The 26,743-nt window shown below is 26.6% G+C and overlaps 1 long non-coding RNA gene across 1 annotated transcript in view; it reads left to right on the top strand.

The window, feature by feature from the left end:
• LOC132923010 (uncharacterized) overlaps window positions 1-26,743 on the top strand; it is a 147,468-nt gene that overhangs the window by 118,812 nt on the left and 1,913 nt on the right. The window contains exon 2 of the long non-coding RNA XR_009661081.1: window positions 25,519-25,641. This is a non-coding gene — a long non-coding RNA (uncharacterized LOC132923010). The remainder of the gene's footprint in view (window positions 1-25,518; window positions 25,642-26,743) is intronic.

Raw genomic sequence — 26,743 nt, 5'->3', positions numbered from 1 at the left:
AAGATTTATGCAAATTAAATTGAAACTTTTGTATAAAATATTATGATAAATATTCTTGAAATATTAAAAAAATATACATTTAATGAATTGTCGAATTAACAAATTTATTTTATATAAAACATACCAAAACAAATTTTATGCTAAATCGATCATAAAATGTATTAATGTCTGCAGGTAACTGTACAAAATATTGATTATTTTAATAAATCTATAGCAAATTTTATGGTATATTTTTTAAGAATCATATAACAAGCGTATTTTTAAAAAAAATATTTTATTTGTTATATAATTTTCATCGTAATTATTATTCTTTTATAAAATATATCTGTTGAGATAACCTCTGTTGCTTACAAGAAAAATAATAAACTTTTAGAGAATTTTCGCTACTCCTGAACCATTATTTTCATTGCTTTTTATGATGCACGTTTTGTGAAACAAATTTCTAAAAAATATACTATTGTTCGTGGAACATATTTTATCAATAATGGATTTATATTAATTTTTAAAGTTCATAGGATAGTGTATCGTTTATTTGATAGCATATAACCATCTGTTCTCAGCACAAAATAATATCTAAAAATTGTTATTTTTATTTCCAATTGCATAACATGTTCAAGTTTTGATCAAGATTAAATAATTATCCCACAACTCGATTATTACTTCAATTTATTTTATAAATATAAATAATAATAATAGTAATAGTAATATAAATCTATAAATATTGATTCTTATGTGTATTTAAGAATGTTTTCGCTTTAATAATGTGATGGTGAAATACCACGCGAATAAATTGGTCTGAATATCTGCGATGCGTTTATTTTATGACAATATTATTTTTTTATTTCTTTAAGTCGGTGTAAAAAATTGACATCCTTCACGAATTGCATTTATGGCCTCGTTGCATTTTTAGATTTGCTTTTATGTGAAACTACCACGCTCAAAGTGACTATTATTTTATTGGGTATTCGATTTTTTTTTTTTTTTTTTAATAGTTTTACCTGATAGGATTTATTTTTTAAGGTATTGACACGACTTTTAATCGAAAATGGGTTAAACGCAATTACAAAAATAATTATATGACTAACGACTGATTCTTTTTTTACCAACCAGGAAATAAATACCACCGTGAGTGTAATTAAAATTCCCTTGAAAATCTGTCGACTAACCGCAACCATATTACTGATAAACTGATTAACTACCATATCCAAAAAAAAGATCAATAGACGGTTTACATTTTTTTTTTTTTCAATGATTCCTTACAATGAATTTAACTGTTAATAATTGGTGTATGAATATATGTATTCGCATTTATTATAACGTCGCGTTTACCAATCATAAAATACTTTATTTTTTTGAATTACGGAGCATCAATATCGCAGTCAAATAATTTTACTAATATAGAAACAAATACGGATTTCTAACACTAGATTAACACAATAAATTCAATGCAAACAAAATATTATATTGTATTAACTTGAAAACAAAATAAATTTACATATTAAAATCAAAACGTTGGACTGTGGTGCCTATTTTGTGTTTAATATTAATAAATCATACATCATAAGGACGTGTTCGTTATTGATAATCAGTTAAATCACATTAATATTATCAATATGACACCATAATAATATCACTGATATAGAGTCGATTTTAATTTTATGAAATTTATTGTGTAATCAATAAAAAAACGTCACATACATTATGTACTTCTAGCTAGTATAGATTTAATAGAAAATATTCATCGAATGTTAAAATACTGTGAAATTTGTTATTTTCTCACAGTAGTCTACATGCTAATACAGTCTGTAGCATATATTTACATTCGGATTAAAAGGGTTCTGATCACCTGTGGTTTTTAATAAAAAAAAAAGAAGCTTTTTGAGAAAGAAAAATTCTGAGATCACCGCAGTCATAGCGAAAATATAACTGGCCAATCGTAACTTTTACTGCATTTCAACAGCGTTATTTCAATAATATTATGAAGCGCACAAATATAATACGTTTTTAAATATAACTTATATTGCGTGGATTAGATTATTGTACGTTTATAAACGTACTCTATTTTCATCTAAAATACTATATTATGGTTGTATTGTTAAGTTAAATGAGAAAAATCGCATGCAAAGTAGGATTTTGATTATCATTTCGTATTTACTCTAAAACCAAAATTGTATACATGTAAATTATATAATATTCTATAATTTAAATGTATCCCATAACTTCTTATCACGTGAAGTATGTAAAAAATATTTCACAAATATTCTTGAATTCATATGATTATTGGTTAAATTATTAATAAAAAGATAGGTTTGTAACTTTAGGCCTTTTTTCGCCATAACATGAACATTGGACGCTATTTCCTATATATTATTGTTGTTAATGTACACAACACATAAGTGTAATTAAAGTAATTTATTTGTTAATTGATTCAATTTATTTAAGCTATACAACCATTATTTTGGCTATAATATAGCCTAGTTCCTAATTATTATAATCCCTGGTCTCAGCACTTAAATATTAATAAGTTGGCAGCCGACCAATTTCATTGATATTTCCATAAATGCCTTAAATACCATATAGGTATGCACTTAGCAGATTTACTAACCCATGCCGAGTATCATATATGATACTAAATGCGAAATTGTTGAGTTTAAGTAAAATGTGAACAACAATAATGTTTAGGTTTGGCGTGAATTACATACAATATATTATTATATATATATATATAAGATATAAAATATTAAACTTACAAGCCTATGAGTTAAAATTTAAAATATTCAATTGATTTTAAAATTCTCAATATCAACAATAATTATTTTAACCATAACAATTAAAATTAAAATAAATTCAAATTTATAAATGCTAAATCATATATGTAAGTAACAAACAAATATGCACATATTCATTTTTTTTTTTTTTTTTGGAAAACCTAAACGGTCCTTTCAGTTAAAATAGGTAATTACAATCTATCTAAAAACAATTCTTCGTGAAAAAAATTAATTTGCTATGTCCGTTTATCTATGTTTTTATCTCGATTTAAACAGCACACAACAATTAAACGTTCAATGAAAATAATGTATTCTTTAATCCTTGATATTACTGTTTCTGTTTTATTAAATCGTATTTAAATTATAAAAATACACAAGTCAGATATACTTATTATTAACGATTCCATTTTTCAATTTTCACATGATGTATTATGTATTAAACATTAGAAACATAACACTCGTCAAATCTGCGTAGTAAATTATTGATATTAAAATCAATCAAACCGTATAGACTGCAAAGTACATGACACTATATAATAGTATGATGGGTGACAGCGTAATGTTATAAGGTTTTGATATGATCGTTTAAATTACAATTGTGAATATTTTTATGAGTTTAATTCGAATAACATCAATGATAAATATTGCAGCTGTAAACAATACCTAGAGATATGATTTTTAAACCCTAAGATAGGATTTCAAAATATGATATGGGTAATATGAGACTATACGTAATTGTTAATAATAATTGTTGAGCGAAGATGATTTACATTTTTGATGTGCAGAATAAATTTGTTTTCACAGCAACAAAAATTAGCATTTGAGAGATGATTATATTCATGAAAATAAATAAACTAATCAAAAATTAGGACGTGTATCAATTCCACCGAAAAAATCATTTTACCTGTAAGAAGCTTATCAATCGTACCGACTACCAATTCTGTCGAATTGTGATATATACATAGATTTCACACGGTTATATAATTAAATACTTATACTGATATTTGTAATAAATCAATAACAAAATAACATTGTTGAATATTTTAACTATAATATATGTATCGCATTGGATTTATATTGTTATCTGTATTTTACATATATACTCAAATATGTCTTATTGAAGAATGACTAATTAGACTTATACATTGGTACTATACTACTATTTGAAATAAAAATACAAGTTTCATCGATCATTAAAGCACATCCTAATAGTATTTTCACGTGTAATGAATTTAAAAGTACAAACTGATTCGTATTAATATTAAGAGATAACAAACACAAATAAAAACACTAAAAACAATAATTATAAATTTAAAAAAAATACATATACCTACATATAACATTATTACCGATTATTTAAATAGAAAAATTTATAGTTTCGCTTGTACTAATCTAGTGTCAAATCACTATTTAAAAAAATGATAATTTAATCCAATTTTGTAAAAAATCTTACATTTTATATTTTATGTGCTTTTTTATACCATACCACATATTATATTTAGATTTCTCACTATGGGCTATAATTGTTGTTAATCATTTAAATAAAAACGATAAAAATAATAGGTATTTGAGTTAATTTCTGTTTATGTATTATATTTTATTATAAGCTGACGGATTAAAAATATAAAAATGCGCGTTGGAATCAATGACTGGCGAAATCAACATTTATAAATGTCTAGCGGAAACTATAGACGATGAAATTGATATTAAAACGGAGGAATCGATAAGACCCCCAAAAAATAACCTTATAATAACATTATGTACGATTATTTGCCTAGAATAATGAATTAATACATTAAACATTTTAACATTTAAGAGAAGCATAATATCTATATGCATAACTTCATTTTGTTGGATATTTACTGGTGCATATTAATGCACGTTCTGAGATCATACACATAAATTTATATTCACCCAATTGGAAATCTTCGTAATACAATTTAACATATAACGACGTCATAGTTTAACTTTACTTAAAATTATACCTAGTATACGAGAAAAGTTTTTCTTTCATTACTTAATGTACATACGATAAGCGTTTAAAATCATTATTATTTATTAGCACGTATAAGATAACATATAATAATGTTTTAGTAATATAATATTTGTGTAAATGGTATTAGTAAAAAAAAAACCGTTACTAAAACCTAAAAATATTTATTTTATTTAACGGTTCATAAAATATCATGTTGTATCAATAGACTATTTTCGTTTAATATTAGAAAATACAATTACACGAAATATTTTCCAATGGATATATTTAAATAGCAGGTATTTATACGGCAATACACTTTAATATTGTGATATGATTCTGAATTATTCTGATAATCCGCATTTTATGACTTTTGACCTTTCACATTTTTTATTGAATTATATTAAAAACAAACGTTAATTTGTTTCAATTATAGTTCCGTTTACTTTTAATGTACATAATCTATATTTTTATTACCATATTATTAAATAGGTATACATATAGTTTTGTTAAAATCGTTTCTATACTTCTATTTTTTAACATACATTTAATGTAATTATATTTTATTATATGTAATAATATTAAAAAACTAATTATATTTTTATTGCAAAATATAATAAGCAAACTCATATAAGACTGCTATAATAACAAACAGAATATTTATTATTTAAATTTGTTGATTTTATCAACATTTTGATTTTCTATATTTCTGATTGACCGATTATTTTTTCTCATTATTAAATTCAATCCATTACAAAGTAAAATAAAAAGCCAAATAAAATTGTATGACTATAGTTACCAAAATTAAACGCTTTAAATATCTGCTGTGGATTAACATTTTGAGATGTTGAGATACTGATTTCTTTTCTTATATTTATTTTAAATTCTGAAAACCATTATTAATAATATTTACTTTTTTTAGCATCTAATTATTTACTAAAAATATTCTTTGAAAACAAATGTCAATATTTTATTAGTTGAATACAATTTAAAAAATATCCAGACTATCACGTGACTATAGAACGACCGACTGTTGGAGAGAGGCATAAATAAATTTGCTTGACTTCAAGAAATAGCAATTTAATTTCTATTCCTCAAATTAATAAACAAACTATATAAATGTAGTTTGAAAACTAAGAAACTCATGTTTATAATTACATTACATTTATTTTATTTTTTATAACTTATGAGGTATTACAGGAATATAATGAAGAAACGAGGTATTTGTAGTATAAATATCATAAAAAATATATAACCTAAAACTATATTACTAATTTATAACCAACTTATAATAATTAATAATTATTTATCTTAAAAAAAAATCAATTCATGAGTAGAATCTATCCTATTCACGCCATTTGTTATGAACCGTTATCATTTAATTTTTCTGCTATAATATCAAGCATCAATTTGTTGATTTTAAGATAAAAAAAATTAACAATATTATTGTAATAAACATCTGTTACTTTTTGAAAAAAAAAATATTGTATTTACTTTTGTGCGGAATTAAAGGTATTTGACAGTCCAACAATAATTATGCTGCAACTTATATCATATGTAAAAATAAAATCCAATTCAACTAGACATCTAAAATAATATTGATATAGTTTATAGAAAATCTACAGACTGATTTCTTAAAGAAATTTTGACTTTTACAAGCAGCAATGATTCAGTTTTTCTACCTAGTACTGCAAATATAAATAGTCCTCTGTCCGATGGTTGATCGCAAGTCTCATAAAAAATTCAGAAGAACTTTTCTGGTTATTATGAACGAAAATCGCCATATAAATACAAATTATTTTTTACCACAAATCGTTTCTATGTACTAGCAACTAGCACAATACGAATCAGTGTCGAAGTTTCCATTGAACAATATTCCTTTGGAGTCCAAACATTTCCTGAATAGTCTATCAACGCTGAAAAGATTATAAAGAGAAGCATATATATATTTTTTAAGATACTTTATTAATTTTTCCAATAATTTGTTAAGTTTAGTATAGATGACTGGCATAGATAACTTCTACTTCAATCCTCAATTGATCGTCTGAAATTATTAGGATTACGACTAACCCGGATTTGTTTTGATGACTGAATTGACTGATTAAAGGCTAAAAAGTTAAATTTCACACCTATCAAATCAACTAGAAGAAGGCAAACCAAACCTCTCGCCAACATTTTATCCCCGAAAATACCTTTACAATACCTTGTTATTCCATTAGTTTTCAATAATATGATTTATTTTATTTTTAATCTACAATAATCTGAAAATCGTAAAATGAGTTTTTTGCCTCTACTGAATAATATGCAATTATATAACATATACTAGTTATGCAAGTAGTAATGTAGCCTGTAGGGACAGCTGTAGTAAAAAAACATTTTATTTTTTCGAAATCAGTTAATCCAATTTTACGAGTATTTTAATGATTATTATCGAATAATTTAATTTTGATAAATTGTTATTAATTGTATTTTTTTCATGTAACTATAACTCATTATGCAAAAGTAATGTAATGTAGAAAAAATTTAAAAAGCTACCTACTTAACTAAAAAAAAAAAAAACAATTGTTGCTAATATAAACATTATTCCACCGATTAAATTTATTGTAAAATCTGTCACACGCTTATCCACATAAATATATTAAATACCGTTTTAAAAAAAATTGAATTCGCATAAATCCGACTATATTTTAATGAATAAAATCGTAAAAAAAAGGATGCTAAACTGCTCTCCAAATACCTAAATAAAAACCCGTGACAAAAGCGCAAACTATTTTCTCGTTATTATTAAAAAATATACGCTTATATTATAAAAACTGTACGGTGTTAGAAGTGGAAACTGAAATCATTATAAGACAATCAACTAATGCTCAAACTTTCTACGTAGAATTGTTGGTTATGATGGCAAAAGAGAGGGTAGATTACAGATACATGCATAATTTATTTCACAAGTCATTTATTTCAATCCTCTATTTTAATTAATCGAGGAATGGAGAGACTATGTACCCTGTATTTGCTTTCACTTTAATCCGAACATTTAGCTGTACACTACTTAAACAAATTCTAAATTCTAACCAAATTTAAAAAAAAAAAAAAATACGAATAAAAATATTAACAATGTATAAACACGTAAAACATTGTTATAACTAATAATATTTATATGATACAATTTTAAACTTGTAAATATTGATTTTATGACCACTTCAATTTGTCAAAGTAATCATTTAAAAATTCTTAAAAGCAATTACTACTTGAGTAATTTCTAAAATATGTGTTATAATTTCATAAAGTACGGTTACACATTATTACCCGGTTACTTATTACTAATCGTATACTTATTAGATACCTATATATTTGCACATGTTTCGTGTGCAAAACGTGCTATCCGAGTCTGAAGTCACGACACAAAATAGTAGAACCATTCGGACCGCAACGACGACATCTCTGCAGTCCTGCGCCGACTCCGATTAGTAAACGGCGACACACGAACGTATATGACCATAATCAATATCAATAGGAAAACGATTTTAATACGTTTATGTATAACGAGCTTACAGTATAATATTATGATACCCATCATGATCGGGTAATGGTCTCGAGGTTGTGGTCACATAGCGATAATTTAATTATCACAGTGGGGTCCACACGTTGAACCATATCACGTCGAATCTAAAGCTTAACAACACAATCGGCGAACAGGCAAATTTCATACTTCAATCATTTTCCCTGCGTAAGGATTAGAAATTTAAATTTTACCCGTATATACCGTTATAATATACAAGAAGGATTATTCCTCATACTTTATTTATAACTTTAGATGTATTGCCCACAGGGGCTCGACGATTATTTGCTGGCTTACAGTATCTAGGAGAAGGAATATTATTATGATCGATCGCCACTCTGCACCGTGCCAAATAAATTATATTATATTATATTTCCCGTGTAATCATTTCGTGGCCAGCTATATTAAACTCGCAGAATCTGATATCGGTGTATATAATGTTCCATATTAATATACGTTACAGTGATTACTTCGAAAATTTTATAGATCCGTACAATTTTGTAATGGAAATAAAATATTATTATATCAAGATGAAACTCCTGTAAGACACGCACGTCGTTATTTTAACCTAAAAAAAACATTTGAATTTCATATCATTCAAAGCGTATTGTGTGTAAATATTTATTCGTTTTTGGAGGGGAAATAATAGAGAATATTTCTATACTCCCCTACTTTAAACTAGGAAAAATATACACTTATAGGTACCTATAATGGATAATTTAACGGACGTGGTTCTTTTTCATGATGCATTTTCGTCGTCGTAAAAAAAGCTACACAAAAAAGAAAAATCCTCGTTTAACGTATCACTTATACTGTACTCGAGGTATATAGCCTGCGGTATAATATTAACTTGCCGTTATTTTATTATAAAGCCTTATATACACACTTCGTTGAAAAACTAGTCGATGTGTGATAGAGTATCTTAAACATACATTTTAAAATAAACATATTATTATACGAAATATTTCCACGATATAAATTATTTTCAATCGATGCAATAAACTGACATAATATAATATAAATATTAAATGCTAACAAATACCCGTGTATATTATAATATGATTAGGACGAAAAAATGTTTAATAAATCTTGATCATCTTATGATTTAAAAGTGAAAATTAGTTATAATATTTTTCACACGCAATGATATAGTTTGTTCAATATTATTAAATCATTTTATTATTTAAACTATACGTATGTATTAATTTTATTATTATATATCAAATACATAAAAAAGCATGACAATATTATATTGGGTTTTTAACTTAAGGTAAGTAAACATATTATTTTGTATACACAATACTAAAATATACCGTGTTAATATGAACTCGCATTTTTTATCGGAAAATAAAAACCTATGCTTAAAAGGTCTGATAAATAACAAAAATGTAGTTTGCATTATACGAAAACCTTGACGATAAAGTTGGTGTACATGTAGATTGAAGGCAGATGATTTTTTTTTTTTTTTGTCAGAAGAACCTCCGATTAAAATCTAAAACTTTGAAATATTTTTGTTCGCGCGAGAAAAATTATAATAATAATAATAATAATGTCATTCTGTGTTGTTATGGAGACATAAAACGAGATAAAAATATAATATTGCCGTCAGTGTGCGCATTAGTTGATGTATGTGATTGTGTTTGTTATATAATACAAATTCGTTAAAAATCACTCAGAAATAGTTTAATCCGACAGCGATTACAGACAGTGTGCCATTTACGCGTATAGGTAATATTATTATAATAATGTTAATGTACCTATTTAAGGTCGGTTATTAATCGTCGATCGCGCACGCCATACAAATACGTATCAAATACAATCATACGAAGTCCACGTTTATCGAAAGTGTATCTAGGACATGTAGACGGTGTGATTTTGGTTTACTCGAAGCATTTTGAGTCCTAGCAATACCGGTGCGCCATCTACACGCGAAAATTTTAGAAACTCCCTTGTCGGCCAAAACTGACGGCGTTATTTTTTATTTGTTTGCACCCACAATAATTATAATACATACCGGACAATTAGGTAATATTGGGTATCCCTCTACGTAGTATTATAATATACTTATTATTTAGTGATTTAGTCACTGTTATCTCTCGAAAAAATGTATTATTTAAGCCTAGAGTAACCACGGTTATCTCAAATAACCGTGATGGTAACTACTAGTCACTAACTATAGTATGTATAAAATCATGTAAGAATACTGTTTGTATTGAGATAAAAATGTAATTGTAAAGTAATTTGTTAGCGAGCGGTTTTATTTTTATGGGCCGGTCAAAACTTTTGACCTTCTTATCAAAAACTGAAATGACGCCACTGCGCCTAAATATTATAATAAGTAGATAGTACTTACTAATTGTTCTAATGCTGTTAAATTTACACTTACGATTAGTATTATGATTTCACAATGTACCTATATATATGTATAATACATATTATATCTATTCCTATATTGTTGTAACCTGTTTATGTATTATATACTCACACAATTCGATAAAAGATTAACGTTTTAAATATTTTAAATCGAAAGTAACACTGAACTATGATAAGCAAAATACTTTGATTAAATGCAAACTGTTTTAGATTTTGAGCGAAAAAATTTATTAAAATACATATACATGGTATATAAATTTAATATATTTGTTTTTTGTATTATTTCTGTTTATACAATAAATAGTCGAATAAATGCTTCGTTTTCAAATTTAAGGATAGTTTCGAATAAAAAATTTGATTTAGTTTGTATTAAAGAGGTAAAAATTAAAAATTCCTTGTATTTTTCAAAATGACTGAGAAAAAGAAACGAAAATTAAATAAAAACTATAATTTTTACGCCAATCTGGTTTTCAACAAAATTGATTTTAATATTTAGTTGTTATTAACAAAATTAATAATTATAGATAGGTAGACCTACTTGAGATATTTTAACCAAATATTTTTTTTATTTTATCATTTTCTATACATAATAAAATATTCAAAATATTTTGACTCTTTTTGAGTTAAGTATTTATAAACATTTTAATTTTTCAATTTTTTAATTTTTTTAAATCTCGATAGAAATATTCACAGCGTCAACATTTTTAAAAATGTATTACAAAATTCCACCTAAGTAAAGTTGTTCTTATATCTGTAAAAAATAAACTAAAATATATAGGCGTATCTTATTTCTTTTTATGCATATAATATAATATATTGACGATTGAAGTTCAAATATTGACGAAATTATTATGAACGTTATTTATTATAAATTATAATATTGTTTAGTTCAAGAACATTATTAATAGGGAAATAAAACTTTTTCGAGCATTATTATATTTTATACACACGATTAAATTTCAAATTTGTCGACCAAAATTAATTTAACCAATACTACATTACGAATAAATTGTAAAATATAACATTACATTTTTTAAGCGATATACGAGTAAGCTGATAAATCGTTTTGGCACACAATCATTTTTCGTATAGGTCTCAATGATATATCTTACTTATAATCTACTCTTAACTCTCCTATCGCAATAACTTGACACCTATCGTACAGCAGAGCGGTACTCATTAACTTAACCTTTCTTTTTTTGTATATCATAGAAAACGCTTGAAATTTATATTTTGACATTAAGAACACAAACATTTTAAAGAATTCTACGATAGTCTATTTGATAATATGTGAACCTTAAATATAAAATTTCCTTGGTAAATTAATAATATTGGGTAGAAATCGACGTGCATTTACAATACATTTAGCTATATCTAAAATATTTATTTACTAAGCCACCTAGACTATTTCAGACAAATAATTAGGATTATATAACATACATAGAACTGAGCAATTATAAAAAAAATTGAAGCAAAATGCTACTTAATATTGCTTATCATGGTAGTAAGATAAAGACATTTTATAGGTACTAATAACTGTACTGACAATCGTCACCGTCAACACAGTTACGGTCAACGCTGTTACCGTCGCCACACGGCTTATATAAAAATTAATTATTTTCTTTCTTATATATTATTTTTTTATCAATCTTGTGTTTATTATGTTATTATCTCCTCTGCGGAGATTTTGGCACTACTTTGTGCCCCATACCTACGAGTAGTGAATCAATTTTTTTTAATAGTATACTCCGCCAGTCCGTTGATCAGTGATCACGGCAAACAAAATTATCGTTTTTATTTATCCATTTTATGAATATATTTATCCATATACGGTCCACTTGAACCGAATAACCAAAACACATAATAATATAATATGTTATATTATAGAGTTATATAGAAAAGAATTGTAGCTAAAGAAACTTATCTAGGCGGTGTTGTACAGCAGGATCTCGAATTAATATTCATACTCGATAACATTTTGTTCTAATCACTCCATTCACTCACCTATTTAACCAGATGGATGCCTATTGAATACTTCACGTGACCATGGCATACTTTTTTTAAAGACTTTAACGCCAGTTTGTATTATACTACCAAAAGTTAGTGATTATTTGATCTTAAGTTTAGAAATAATTACGCTTAAAATTATCAACATAATTTTAATTTTGATTCACACTATAGATAAATATATGAAACTTTTTGTGTTGAAAATAATCCCTTGTCAATATTGTCGAATCACTGTTTATATATATATATAAATGTTAACCGGAGTATCAAAATATTTTTACAGTTCTTATGTTTCTTCCCCTAAATTTGAATAATTTTAAATTAAACAAGTTTATTTGCTGCAATCTCCCCTTATAGTATTTTTATTTTATTTTATTTTTATTTCTTAGCTAAAAATCTTAAAAATGTAATAATAATTTCATTAGTAGTTTTTACAATATGCTAATTAAAAAAAATATAACCAACTTTTTTTTTTAAATTTTTTAAATTCAAATTTAGACGATATGCATAATTCTGTGGTAAAAATTCATCAAGTTTAATATATAAAAATGAATAATTTATAACACAAGGTTTTTCGTTCGAATCCGGGGTCTGAAAAGTTGATAAATACGGAAATGGGTTGTAAATAAGTCACGGAGAAGCACTTTTTATCGTGGTCCACTTTTAGTATTGGTCGGTGATGGGCAAATCGTTTAATGACAAAAAAAATGTAAAATATTAAATTAAATCGAAATATTACTAAAATATTAAAAATGATATATTATACAATATAATTATATATTATATAATATTTAATAATGTAATGTAATATTTTTTGTAATATTTCAATTTAATTTAATATTTTACATATTTTTTTTTTATCAGTAATATATATAATTAAACTAATAATTCAATAGTCAACAACTGTACAAAATTAATAAGTAATAAGTAATAAATAATAATTTTACACGTTACATTTATGTTACATATATTGTACTGTGCTATTATCAATGACCCTTAAAATAAAATAATTAAAATGGTTCTTACCATAAAATTATTGTAGTTCTTAAAAGGCCTAACTGCTGTTAGTCTGTATGCAATGAGCCTGAAAAACAGCAGGCTGTTTGGAAAAATAATAAGTAGTTCGCAAACGGGCTACCCCATTGCAAAGAGCCTAGTCTTTTTGCAAAAAAAACTAATTTTCCATATGGCCTACGACATATATAATATATATAACATCATTTTGTGATATATTATGTTTTTGTTTTATTTAAAATATCATTTGTAAAAGTTTTTATCGTGTTGTTTATTTACTTATTGATCCTACCCTCTCCTCATTATAATCAGAACCCTAGTCATCGCCGTCCACAAGCCAAACAAAGTTAAGTCCGGCGTTGGCGAAACAACATAACATGTCAATACGAATTCCGGGTTTTATGTTAAATTGCACAATTATGTTTTATTTTGTATTATTATTATTATTTATTGAAACACGATTTCTGTCTAGACTAGTGTTTTCTAAAGAATACATAGCAGATCTAATGCACCGCGTTAATTTTGATGATGTGTACTGAGCAATTATTGAGCATCATTTTATTTAGACCTATTATACAAATAATTAAAATATTATTAAATATATTATTGGATAACATTTTAAATACAAATACAAAAATTACTGTAGATACGATTTTTAATACGAGAGAAATAATAATTATATAAAAAAAAATTATAACTATGTACTTTAATATTGTGTTATAAATGTTTTAATGGTTGTTTTTTTAACTTTACTTTTCCTAGATTCAAAGTCAATTAATTTTTAAGATGTACAAAATGTTTATTGAACATGTGTCTCAAATGTCAGTAATTAGTATAACAATGTGCACACGGAAGAAAATCCGTTTTGGAGCCACTACAGATTTAGTTATACTGAAGACTAGAAATATACGGCTTTCTATTCACTAACCAGAATATATAGTTTAAAGTATTCATCCTACATTATTATTGTCATGGTTCCGCTTACTCCTCTTCTTGCTTCGTTTAAATTTCATTTTTTGATACGGTTTAGATGAAATATTTAATGATAGTTCGGAAGATGTATGCAAAGGTACTTCTTCCTCAATTTCTTCAATCTCTTCGTTCTTAATGACCTTCTCATTTTTGTTTATCTTGACGCTATCGTCACTGTCGGTATCATCCCAGTTTATCTGTTAATTATTAGTTAAATCAATTTTTTGGATAATTTCGAACCAAGTGTTATCCCAAAGGAATTTTTATATTGAGTTGGACGGTTCGCTGTTCGAAATAGATGAAATATTCCTTACCTCTTCCTCCTCTAAGTATTCTTCATTGAAAATACTTTTATACAAAGCAACCAAACGATTATGTTCTTCGTCGCGTGTGCAAAATACTGGTGCTCTACGGCATCCACGTGTTCCTGAAATATTCAGTTGACAGTTCTGAATGTACAGCAGCTCTGACTTCAATCAACCGCAGTTCAGCAAAGCCACACAGGCAGTTCCGTCCAACATCGAGTATATTCCTTCAGAGCAGTGTTCCCCGCCCCTTAGTATATCATCTACACTCTCGTAGACGCGTACTTATATATATATATGCGTGTTAAATATATGAAGTGTGTTAATTATATTTTGTTGTCACATTAATTATTTGCAATAAGTGTTCCCCATTATTCACAAGACTCCGGAGGACCGTCTGTGCGACGACGACCTTATTAAAACGCTCGTTGGTCACAAACAATGGTTGTGACGGTCTTCTAGAATATTAATGGCCATACCCCGAAACTTCTGTTTCAATTCATATTATATTTATATTTAAAGTATCTACTGAATTAATCAAACTAAGGATATAAGTAATATATTTGTGAAAAACATTTAGATATATAAATGTAATAAATAGATGTACCTATACGAACATACCTCTCGTATATTTCGTATAGTATCGTTTATTTGATTGCCTGGCATAATAACTATGATTCAACTATTTAATTATTGTTATTTATGTTGCGTACGATATTAGAATAGCTACTATCAATAATTTGACTTTCTATAATATTGTATTATTTCATTGGTACATAATATAAAACTACAAACATACATTCAAATTAGAAGGCGTTCTTCGCTTAGCATGACACAAATTTAGAAGTTGACAATATTAAGATGTAAAATCAGTCAAAATAATAAAATATAATATGTGTTGGTATTTAAAATCTGATTGAAAATACTTTATCATGTACCTACAAATCATCAAATTTATTTAATTATTAACTCAGTTAGAATATTAAAAATTCTAACAAAATTTACTTAAAGCTATTTTAAGCACTTACGTGTTTGTTATATATTATTCATATTGTTTTTTAGACAATATATTATAATGAACGCGTTTAAAACATCATTTCGTTTTATAATATTCAATTGTAAACACATACAACGTAAATTATTGACTAACTGGAAAATTACATAAATAACAACGTAGAAACTTGTCACAAGTAAAGTAATACACAACTTATAATAGTACTAATCACTGACTACTGAAAATACTAGCTAACGCGTATAACAAATAATATTATTAATATGATAAAAAACTGAATGTTTTCGACAAAAATTAATTTAACCTACTGTGTTATTGTAAATAACAAAATAAATTATTATAAACCGCAAACGAAACAGCCTCATCTCAACAATCCACAAAAATAAATCTAACTCCAACCTTAGAGGTTCATAATACTATCAACCTCACAGCTAAGGAAACATGACAGGGCAATTGAAATAAAAATCAAATCACGAACAAAAAGAGAGTATAAAACCTTCCATCAAAAAATCTTCCTAGATAAAGTAGGACACACGAAAAACACCAACCTCACACATTTACATATAATAAAAGACAAAGAAAAACACTAGTGCAGCCATTGTGTTGAACCCATCACAATAAAACATAATAAATATATTCTTCAATGCTAACTATTCGCCATTGCAAGAAGAATTCTTATAACCATCCAACTACATTGGAGTATGCACTTAACTAATTCTTTGTTTTTTTTTTCAATATATCATTGGTATTGATATCAAAATTCAAAAATAAAATAAAACGCCATTCTATAAATAACTAAAATAACTTATAGTATATACTTATATATTTCACATAATATAATATTAAGCCATTAATTATTGTAAATTTAAATGTAAGCACAGGCTATTGATCTAGCTATTGCAATATTATTTCTCAATAATAAAATGAAAAATTTACTGCAATGGCAATTTTATATGTAACGCAAATTATTGATATGTCTCGCATGTGTCAGAGAGAAAACACCAATAGAGCGATGACATCTTTAAACATTAACTATCTACCTATCACGCATGCATTTGATGAGAACAATTTTCAGCCAAAATGTTATTAAGGTTTACAGGGATCGTTGGCGGGACAAGGACCAGTCATCGACATCCGTCCGTATTTATTATCTAAATAATAATAGTAACGATAAAAGTAGGCACAATACAAATAGCATCAGGCTCAAGTGTTAAATAGCGGGTCAGTAGAAAGGGTCGAACCGAGAACATATTTTATTTTCGTGTAGTCAAGCCTCGCCTTTCGTGTGACCCTTTTAACCGATCCTTCCTTATTCGAGCATAACAATAGTGTTTATACGATTTTCACATACGTACTTTAATAGAGTTTTAAGTAAATCTTTTACATCTATGTGTGGCATTTTTAATTTTTTTGTTTTATTAGTTTCCCAACCAATTATCTAAATTGTATTATTTATTTTTACTTATACAGCGCCCCATATGCCAGGGCAGTGTCAATCATGACCAAGACGACCATTGTAGTAAGTAATACATACACGACTGACACTGTTCAACGATCATCACAAATGATCATAAAATAATTTTCCGTAATAGTTAAAATATACAATCTACGCGAAAACGTCTTATTCACACGTCATGCCTAAACAAAATGATAGACGTTCAGTCATAAGTATCATTCAGTTGAATTTCCCAATAAGGATTTATGATTTGTATTTATTTATCTACGTTTAAAATTAAAAAATATAGGTTATTATTAATAAAAAGGTAATGCAAGCCACTATTATTATTTTGTAATCTATATTTTTGCATAATATTAGTATTATTACACTTACCTTATTTTTTATTTTAAAATTAATGCTTCAACTGCAAGGGGTATTAGGCATTAGATATTAGATATTACTAATGTTAAGCTAACTTAGGTACATTTGTAACATATTATTATTACATCATAAATAAATCAACTAATATCAATATTTTTTTTAATATTGAATGACCGTACAATAACATCAGAATTTTATTGAACATTTTGTGTTTTCTATTATCCAATCACGAAGGCGTTTTTAAGTGTTTATTATGATTTGTATATTTGAATAAAAAATTTCTCAAGGCATGCTTATAAGTTATTACTTAATTAATATGTCAGATTATTTGTAGATTTGTAGTGGTAAATTTTAAATTGTAAAATGGTATAGAAAGAAGTAAGAAAAATAATAAAACATTTTTAATTTAAATGACAAATGAAAGATCTTAAGTTACGCTAATACAAAAGATTAATTAATTTAGTGGTGATTTAAAAGATATGATAATTTTTAATTTAAATAATTTAAAACATTAGGTATTTATAAAACCAATCATCCTCAAGTGTTGCTAAATTGTAAGCGGAACTGATCAAAAAAAATCATAAATTAATTTATGAAAACAATTTTTATAAAGAAACTAAATTAAAATTATTAACTATTATGGATTTATTAGACTATTTCCAATTACCTACATCTCAATATTCACTCATCTAGACATAATAGCTATAGTAAATTCCAAGAAAGAAATTTAAGTAGTATCAAAAGTTTTATTTTTGAAATCCAAATTTTTTTGATTATTTATTAAAGTATTTTCTTTCACATACAATATGAATAATTATAATATTATAATTAATGCATGGTGCAAAATTAGAAATTTCTAAATAAAAACCTTGTAGAGTTGTAGCCCTAGGGCAATGCAGTGGGGCGTTAGACTCATTACCTCCTTAATATGGGCTTGATAACGGAGAGTGATCATGATTTTATTAAATTATGCATAGATTGAATCGATACTATTATCCATAAGACAATATTGTGGTCAAATTGAACTTAAAGTTATTTTTGGGACATTCTTTTGTCTATGATATTTTACTACCTACCAAAAGCTTTTTTTCAACGTTTATTTTTATTTGTAACAAAATTGTGTTAGGTAACATTAATAAGAAAAGAAAAACACAATATTTCGAACCCAACTTAATCCATATAGGTAGTTTTTGCTGGACTTTGCGGGTCTAACTGTTCGCTATTTATCGCTTTTGTTTTTCTGCAACATATTTACTTATTTTATTTTATTTTTTTCAGGTTAGCTGTACAAAATGTTTTCTTCTCGTTGTATGTATAGTGTACGTTTATACGTGTGCGGCACACGATTTCCACTTACATCGTAATATAAATTCCAAATGGAATAGATAAGATACAACGATTTACCTGTTTTCCAAAAATAAACATACATTTAATTTATCATGCATCCTATCCATCTCGATGATTTATTTTTGTTTGTTTAACTTCGAAACGCATTGCAAATTGGTTTTCCTTTCGAACGGTGCCTCAAAGCTCGAGAAAAAAATCTCAGTGCGCAATAAATGATTGTATTTTTCCAATTTATTTACTACACAATTGGTGGGTAAACGCATGTATCCCCAGGTCAGATCGTTGGATAGGTAACAAAAATAAATTTAAAATTATAACAGTTTTTTTATTTGTACATATCTTGTTACTATATTTAGTTGTATATTTAAGTGTTTTAAACTCCAAAAATTGTATTAGGTACTTCTAATAATGTTTAAAAAATAGTGTACTGTGTCACTACTATCATTGGCGACCAATTGGACACGCAGCTGCTATATCAATTGCGTCCCGATTATCTAAATCAAAAATCGATATAAGTATTATCATTGGTTATAAAATAGACTAGTTTATTCTATTATAGATGATGTTATGATTATTATCTATCAAATAATACTTTGAAATGTATGAAATAAATGTATATAGCATGTAAGTATATGTTTCGATTGTGTATCGTTAACAATATCGTACGCTGTTCTGTTTTCAAAAATTATTAAAAATTATATTAAGTGTTGAATGTGTTGCAAAAAACACGTAAGTCATACATTGAGTTAAATAATAATAATGAAATATGAAATGAGCTATAGTAAGCATAACCGAGACACTTATTATGTTGAAATATTAATTAACCAAACATTAAGTAATAATTTACAACACAAAGCAAATATAGTCAATAGACAATCTCCATGATAAACCATCAAAACTAATTCATAGAAAATTATCAACATCAACATCGAACCCAATTATAGTAGTCATATAAATTTCATCGGACGTAATTAGTGTAGTTGTCAAACATTATCGGGACACAAACCTTATGAAAAAGGGATCTTGGAACGCAATCCGTTCGCTGCGAGACAGATATTCGGCTTTATATTTTTTAAATAAACGTTGTTCTCTCTTTCTCTAAAATTTCTCTAAACATAACGTATCGGATGTTCATCACTGTGATTGTTTATATGTAGAATTTAATATACATATTCAAACGTTGAATTTATATTCTCAAAAAATAAACTGCGCACAGGGTGCGGTTACTATAATGTTTCGAGAGAAACAAGTTGGCTAAAAATAATAAACTGAGTCGAACAGTACCTAAATAAATTCATACAGATAATTTATTAATCCAGATAAAATCTAATTACCTAATATTTATTTTATCTTAACAAATAAATAATTTATTATGATAACTCTAATTATCTTTCATTTTGATTTATATAATATCGCTTTTGTATTGTATAATGCAATTTGTAAAATAAAATAAAATATTATCAGATTCTTAAAAAAAAAAATATAATTTTTAGTTTTATAACATCTGATAGCTGTGAATAATATATAATGCACTTCGTATAGTACGATTTATTATTAAAAGAACGTCGTATCCGCATGTGTTTACTCTGTCTTACTAACGCATAGTACCACAAATTGTACGTTAAGAAGAATCCATTTTGCTCTGTTATTTTTCATATTAAAGTGAACTGAAGTATTATCATATTTAAAGGTAAAAATAATAACTAGAGCACTTCGTAGGTTGTTTTTTTTTAGTAAATTGTAAATTTTAAAACGGTCATAATTTGTTTCAAATTTAAAATATTTAAAAAAACTTAAAATAATTAATAGTGAGACAAATTTTTATTTTCGTGCAATGTTCTGCAGTATAAGTATAATAAGACGGAGTCAATAGAAATGTTTATTTACAATATTCCTCTTTATTATTGTTTTCATATTATATAAATACCACAATAACACGTAGATACCTACCAAATAAAGAAATAAAAAGGCATGGTCAGGACAAAAGATTAGCTTTCTGACCAATACACTTAAGAAACTAAACCATAACATTATGCGAGACCAGCCCGCGCGCGCACACACATACACACACACGTGCGCACACACGTGCACGCATACGTAGAATACTCGCGTGTGTGGAAAAGGATAATTTTTTTCTTCGTGCGTTTCATCACCACCGCCGCGATCTGGTGGCAGCATTTTTCAGGGGATATGCACTTTCGCTGTATCGATTCGCCGGCCGGTATGGGCGCGCGGAGCTTGGAAAAGCGCTTCCTCGTCCGTACCGCCGCCGCCACCGTCATCGCGACGGTATACGACCGCGGACGGACGGGACGGCGAAAGAAGAACGCGAGCGACCTAAAACGGTTTTCGATGCATTGACCCAAACTGCAGTAAACTATTTCACGTACTCGCGCGAAATATGTCAACACCGTCACGTATTTCGTATAAACGGTGTCGTGGGGTATTTGTATTGCATAAAAAGAAAACGCCGCTTAAAAGTCAACTGAATCGTAATAATAATAATTTATGTCGAATCGAAAATGTCTTTTAAAAACCGCATTTATAATCTCACGCCATTGTGTCGTTTAGTTGTTTGTTATGATAATATATTATAAACTATTGTACGAATAGGCAATATTATACAATTATAATTACACAAATTAGGCATTGTATAATATAATATACCTAAATACCCGCAATATCGTCATTTTGATTACAATGATTTTAAGGTCGTTTGCTAATATTAATAATATTATTGATTTTTTAGAACTGCTATTGAGTCGTTATAACACGTATTTTCATCCGGTTCGTTGTCGTGTCACTGGGATAATATATTATATTATTTTCCACGTTGGCCAGTGACTATTGCCACGGCTTTAATAGTTGTAAACAGTTTTAATGGTATAGGTAATGAGGAGATAAAGGCCTGTATAAGGTAGGGTATAAAAATTTGATTTGAGTCAGTGAAATCCAGTTTTTCTATGAGCCATGTGAAAATTAGTAGAGTGTAAATTGATTTTCACCGGTGATTACTGACAACTTAACACTCAAGCACGACATTCGACTTAATACTATTTTTTTTTTTACATAGACTTTATCCTATTTTTGAATGACCGATTTCTATAGACACCCACTCCCGGCCGAGTTTACAGTGAAGCAATTTATACTCAACCCACTCCAAGGTGCTGAAGGTGACTTGCAAACATCAGGACTGAGTTACATGTACCATCAGCCCCTAGTAATTAGTATAATATAAACATATATAATAAACAGTATAATATAATATAAACCAATAAATAAATAAAAATAAAAATAGTAAGAATATTACAAAGTTTATTATTATTATGAACCATTAAAATTATGTGGTTAATCTTCATTCATCACTTAATAATATTATGATTGATACCTACTGAAATTTCTATTATTTTAATTAGTACAAACATTTTCCCGGTAAAGCAAAAGTGAGACGGGTCAATGTATTACAAACAAATAAAATTGAACATATTGCAGTAATTAGCTTTACCGGTTACAGTACATCTGCTTGTTGATCCTGACCATGTTTTATATGGATAAGTTATTGGAAAATTTTGCTATACGTAGTCGGAGGCTTTGCACATGAGTGCGACACGTGACACGCATGTCCTGAGTTAAGGTGGTACATTCACTAGAGTCAACTTGTGCACCATTAGAATTTAGAAAACGTTAGTGTCCTTACACCTACCAAGGTCCAAGGACCCCGGTGTCTTTCAGCGTGTCAAATTAACTTCTCTCGAGAGGCTCTCAAAATACCGGTACTTCAATATACTGCATAGAAAAACCTTTTTTCAATCGGTAATTATTTATCTAAACTGAAATAGGTATATAAATGAAATGTCATGAATTTTTAACATTACTTCTGATAAAAAACGTAGTTTGTACATTGTATAATATTTTAATATTTTATGCAAATAAATATTTATAAACTATAAATAATAAGATATCTATGTCTTGGCTATTTTTTTTTTTTTTTTTGTTTAACTGTGCTATTAGAAATATCTATAAAATATTTTTAAACACACAGATATAATCTTCATTATATCGGGTGAAATGGAAAATACATCAGAACATCGTCAAAACAAAAATTTAATACTAAATAGTAAATACCAATTTTTAAATGATAAAGATTGCCTTTTTAAAAGCCGCTATCATAGATTTAAAGAATTAAAACATATAATTAGCAAAATCTATTATATAAAATATTAAGACAGACCTATTTTCAATTTGAGTAGTTAAAATAAATTAGTTTCAGCGCCGAAAATCCAATGATCGACTTCCTCAATGATACTAAGTGAAACATAATAAATATAAACATACTATAAATAATATATACAATATATTTGTATGCACCAATGAACAGTTGTCAGTTTGTTAATATTTATGAAAATCCAGTAAATTTCTCTTACTAATCGAAAATACCCTAAATAGTTTCTATGCAGAAAATTGATTAATACTACTTATCAACTATATAGTAAGGCAACCCTACATTTTATCTGGCCCGTACTATTTTTACTTTAAATTTACTTTATACAATTTTAGCGTTTATCTGTATATTATTATATATTTTTTTTTTTTATGTTGTTTATATAAAAAAATAAATGTTAAAATGTGTAAATTTTAAATTTTATTAACCTTTTTTATTCTTTCTATACTCTCCGGCTCGCTAGACTTAAAAGTTCTAAAAATTGACCCTCTAGTAACATTGAGTTATCCATCCCTGGTCTATAATATATTTATAATTCTCAAATCTCCTTGCCAGCATAAATTGGTCGTTACTTATAGGTACCTATTATATTATATTATCTAAATTATCTTGATCAAACATTTAGTTGATATATTAATAATATTTTACTTTAATATAGAATGCTATTAAATTAGCTTTGAAATCAAGTGGTTTTGTATTGATAGTGAAATTAATTTATAACATTAATTAAATTAACATTTACGGACTTGACAAAATTAGAATGAATTTTACTATAATTTAAACTACAAATGAACTCTAAAGTATCATAATATAGGTATAAAAAATATATTATTATTTTTTTTATTATTATTATTATTACATTAAGTTTTTGTTAACGTTATTAAATCCAAAATAAAATAAATATATTTATAAAAATATTAGATGATATAAAGGAAAAATTAAACCTGAAATCTTGATCTGGTTTACGGTAAGTTTCGAGTGTCCTTTGGCCTAACTATCTCGTTATTGAATAAGTCACTATAACCACTACCTACTGGTCATTATATACAACAACGATTTTGACATGACGTCTCTAAAATGGAAAACAATTTAAAGTATTTACGATTAAAACATTTTGAATTAAAACAATAATTACATAATTTTAAATTTGAATAATTTCGTCAATAATTGAAAATACATTAAAAAAAAAAAAATGGTAGGTAATAATATGCTTTAAAAATTGTTTAACTACTATAATCAATTAGATAATCTATACATATATAAAAAAAACACTAATAAGAAACGTTGTATAAAAATATTGATTTAAATATTCAAGCTCTTTGACCAATTAAAATTATTATCAACATAAAAATAATAATAATAATAATTCAACAAATTATCAACATCCAAGAAGTCGAAATAAAAAAAAAATTTAATTTTCATAGTTCTTTTTATTATATTAAGTTAAGTGTACTGGTTTAGTTGAACTATTAGCTTATACTACTTATAGTATATAATATATTTTATCTGCTTTCCATGTACGAGTACATACCCAATTAATATTTAAATCATACAGAGTAACCAATTATTAAATGCATAATTTTCTAAGTAATTATTATTGATTTTAAAACATTCCACAACTACACAAGTTCCTAGAATTGTTTGTTTTTAAACTTGTGTTTGAATTAGTACGCGTGCATTCATTTATTTGTTACGTCGTGCAGACATTTTAAATGAAGAATATACAGTTTAAAATAGGTAGTTAAAAATTAATTATAATATGTACATAGAAATAATAATTATAATAAAATATAAACAGCTAGTATTGAACTCTTAAGTTCATAAATATAAAAAATACAAAAATAATTATTTTTTGCTAGTAAATTATTCAAAATTAAACACCAGTTACATTACGTTATAATATGTTTCGTAAAATATATTATAACCAATATTACTTTAACCAGTAATCAATTGATCAATAAATAAGTTTTAGTTTTTAAGCATTTTAGTATGTGTTATAAGTTATAACGTGTACCTATATACGTGTCATATATACGTCATGCGCAATTGTTATAATGAGCCTAAACGAAAATTTTTTCGAGAAATAAGGAGGTATAATGAAATTTAAGAATATAAAAGATTTAATATTATACACCTACTATATTACAGTGTTGTACGTGCAAAAATGCAAAGTTAGACAAACCCGTTAGTCACAAGTTCAATAGCATTATTATTATTTCGGAGTCGATCATCAAGTATTATGTGACCAACGCGCAAATCCGCAAGTATACTGTAAGTCAGATAAGTGTTATCGAAGGTTTTTTTCTATTATTAGCTAGTATAGTAGTATTAGTATATAAGTATGACTATAATAAGTTGTTGTGAATAACATTAAATGAAAATATTAATAAATTAATTTTATTTAACTATAATTAAATAAATTTAAAATTATGGAAACTAATATAATATTATTTTAGCGAGCCAAATATAGCCCACGGACTGTAGGTTGGAGACCCTTGAACTAAAGAATGCAATACATGGTTTCTTATAAGTTGTTAAATTGTAGTTGAAAAGGTAGTGATATCGAACGATATCTACCAAACTCGTGTTTTTAGCAGTACGCAATTTATTCAAAAATAATATTGAATTACAATATTATTTATTATAAAATAATTACACAAATATGTTCATATTTCATATATTTTATGATTTATTGTTTCTTGTATTTGTATAATCATTAGTTCAATGTATACCAACTAGTTACCTCTATACGTATCGTTTGAAAAGTCACACCCTTTTTTTGTGCATTCTAATAATGTAACTGTTCTTTTAAACATTCGATCTGAATTTCATTTTTTGCTTATTCTGGTAGTTTCCTTAACATTTCCACCACAACTGACGCCATATTTTACTTTATTGCATATTTGCATGTCAAATGATTGCCTTCGTTTGAGGTAACAACTGTTTACTTTTTAAATAATTTATACATGCTTTTTCGTCAAAAATAATACTTCGATAAAAAAATTACAGTGGCACCAAACACGGAGTACAAGTCGGCTGATCCACTTGATCCTAAATAGTTATTTATATATAATGGTATTTAAAAAACTTACGCACAAGATACTAGACTTATTATAACAGTCATTTTACAAATATGTAGGTAATAATTGGGTATACACAGTACACCTCATAAAAAATGCAATAAATTCCGTGGCGTTTTGCACACATAATATGAATGCATCAAAATAATTTAAAAAATATATACAGCAACTCAAACTATGTATCAATAATACAATATAATTTAATTCAATAAAGAAACCTAGAAATAAAAATACGATTTGCGCTATCTTACAAACTTTAACACAATATTGCATATAAAATATCGAAAAAACGG

Source organism: Rhopalosiphum padi, chromosome 2 (assembly GCF_020882245.1).
Source record: "Rhopalosiphum padi isolate XX-2018 chromosome 2, ASM2088224v1, whole genome shotgun sequence".
Classification (NCBI taxonomy): Eukaryota; Metazoa; Arthropoda; class Insecta; order Hemiptera; family Aphididae; genus Rhopalosiphum; species Rhopalosiphum padi.
This window is presented reverse-complemented; position numbering and strand designations above follow the sequence as displayed.